Below are 3008 nucleotides of genomic sequence, written 5' to 3' on the forward strand. Positions count from 1 at the left end.
ATTTTGAGATGTGTTCCATAAGCCCACAAAAAGCTTGTTCTTTTCGTTGTTGATTTTCCAACAACTCTGTTCAACCCTTCTTCGTAAGTATACTCTTTCAATTTTAGTTGGGAGAGTTTTCATGTTCATCTCCGTTCATTTCATTCCATTCTTTCATTTCTTCCAGAGGCGTTGTGCTGATCCTTTTGTCAAGGATTTCCCAATCTTGTCAAATGCATGTTGATTCCTTCCATTTAACCAGAGTGTTGTGTTCTCATTCAAGTTCTTTCAGCTTATCAAGTCTTGCATCTCTTTTCAACCGGAGTGCTGCCCGGATTCTTTTCTTGTTATTCCTTGTCCAGCTAATTTTATCCGTAGTGGCTTCAAAATATATCTTGTCCCCTAAGCTCTTGGTTATCATCATATTCATTGTTCCTCTTGTCCAACAGACTGTTTGCAATCTTGTTCATCTTCATTGTCTTCTTTCTTTCAATTTGTTCAACCTCTCAAGGTTTGTGGTTTCACTCATTTGTCAAAGAAACAACTTTGTTTTACCTCTTCCTCTTCCACTTCTCTCTGGTGCCATCCTTAGATATTGGGATGAGATCTCTTGTAAGTGGAGGAGTGTTGTGTCCGACGCTGCACATGCCTTCTAAGTATTTCAAGTTTCGTCATGAGATTTATTTGTTTGTTGCATTCAGCATCGCATCATCTGCATTGCATCGGCACTCCGTTGCCTTCTTTGTTTTCAAACTAGCATCCCCTCATAGTTGCCGCGTCCCCCCTTCCTTTCGTTGACCATTGACGGTGTCCTGGATTGGGGGGTACTCACCACGTTGTCTCCGACCAACTGGATCGGGCCGAGGACCCCCATGGCGGTTCACTCATGGGCCAGTTCGGACAACCCATGCCACATACAAGAAGGACTCCACAAGACTTGGCGCCCAAGACATGGACTCCTCTAAACCCTAGGCCTACGGTGCATACATAAACCGAGGCCAGGCTAGTCAATAGACAATCTGGTATTCATTACTACAATCTCGTGATAGATACATGTACTCTGTACTACACCCATATGAATACAATCAAAAGCAGCATGTAGGGTATTGTCTCATCAAGAGAGCCCGAAGCTGGGTAAAGCCCCGTGTCCATGTTACCATCGCTCCCAGACGCCTAGCTTAGGACCCCTACTACGAGATACGCTGGATATTGAACCGACATTGGTGCTTTCATTGAGAGCCTGCTGGCGGTCGCCACGGGGCGATGGGAATTCGGATCATCTCCGGCGCGATCTACGCATCGGAGCCGAGCTTTATGGTCGATGTCGGCATCTTTTATCACCGGCTCGACTGGTCACCTTGGCTTAACCAAGGACTGTGCCCTACCTCCAATCATCATGTTCGTACGAGGTCCTTCGTCAACATCAACTCCGATCTCCATCATGATCATGGAAGAATCATCCATGGAGCTCGGGGGCTCAACGTCAACATTGCCCTCGGGCGACCGTGCTGTTTTTTCTGAACAGCAAACTTGTATCTGCTGCCACCACCTCCTTGAGCATCACTTTGACGATTCCTTTGGTGGAATTGTGCGGAATTAAGTGTACAACAACCATGCCAACTTTCGTCGAGTTCCGATGGAGGAATCGCTGGCAATCTACGATGTACCAGAGCCCTGTCAAATCTGGACAGGAATCTGGACGAGTATAGGGCATGGTCCCCAGAGCCCAGCTCGGATGTCCTTTGGAAGATCCAACTGTTCATCTGCCGCAGAATTCCCATATCTACCACCCCTCCAAATTTCAGCTCGATCTGACAGTTCAAACTCCGGGAACCTTTCGATGAGTGGACCAATTTTCGGATATGTTTTCTGCGTGAATACGAATCCGGCCCGAGTTCATGTTTCTTCATGAACGGAATATTGGACAACCCTTTTGAAGGAATTTTTTCTAGGGTATTGTGCGTTGTTTTTAAACACGTACCCATAAAATTTTAAGCCTCCTCCGAGGTAATCTTCACCATCACGCTGGTGTCAAACCAGTCCGGCAATATTGCTTCACGGCTGCCGACCTGCGCTAGACACGTCACCGCTTTGTTGAGCCGAGCTCAACTTCTTCGATCATCATCTCGGCAAGCCGAACAAGAGTTCGGCATCGCAAAGCATAAATCATCACCAACATCGCTGCCCCACAGATTACACGGAGCGGGCACACCGGCATCACCGCATGGTCACTTCATCAAGCCGGCATTGACCGCGTCACAAGTCACGACCTGCGTCAGCATGGCCGCACTGTTGCTTCTTCAAGCCGATGTCCATCACGCCGACCTGCTTCAACACCTCAGCTGACATGGCAGCTGCAACGTCTCCTCACCGACCTGCTCCACCACCTCGGCTAGACCGGGGACTTGGCTATTTCTTCATCAACATACTCCGGTGACTTCGGCAGCCGACCAACTTCGTCACGTTAGCTGGACCGAGGGATTTGTCTCGGCAAGCCAACCTTTGCCAGCATCGACATGCCATTGCTTTATCGCCCATCAGGCAATGGGTGTGTGGATCGAGTCCCAATTTTGGGAGTCACCTTTCTTCGGATTGCTACAACAAATAAACCAGGTGCTATTTATCCTAGTAATTTTTGCTTGTTTGGGTTTATTTTCCCCAAGGAATTATTACTCTGGTTTGTTCCATCACCTGTACGCAGGTCTATCAAATGGTGGCCGCATTAATGACGGTCACATGGTGGTTCGGTAATGGACTTCGACTACGTCATGTGGTCTCTTCGGCAAGCCGACGTCGTCATCCCAATCGGCGTAAATCGGCTCGCGTGATCACCTTGTGGGTCGTGTTGCCGTACCGACGTGTTCGGTTGCCTCGGGGACTTCGGTATCGTTGAGAGAGCTCTACCTCATCGAGTGTTCGGCACACATGCCATATGTCTTTTATTACTCACTTTGCATAAATTATTAATTATGCAACATTTTTTTAAATTTATTATTATTCCTATTATCTCCGGCTTGCACTATTTTCTG

This window comes from Aegilops tauschii, chromosome 3 (assembly GCF_002575655.3).
Source record: "Aegilops tauschii subsp. strangulata cultivar AL8/78 chromosome 3, Aet v6.0, whole genome shotgun sequence".
NCBI lineage: Eukaryota > Viridiplantae > Streptophyta > Magnoliopsida > Poales > Poaceae > Aegilops > Aegilops tauschii.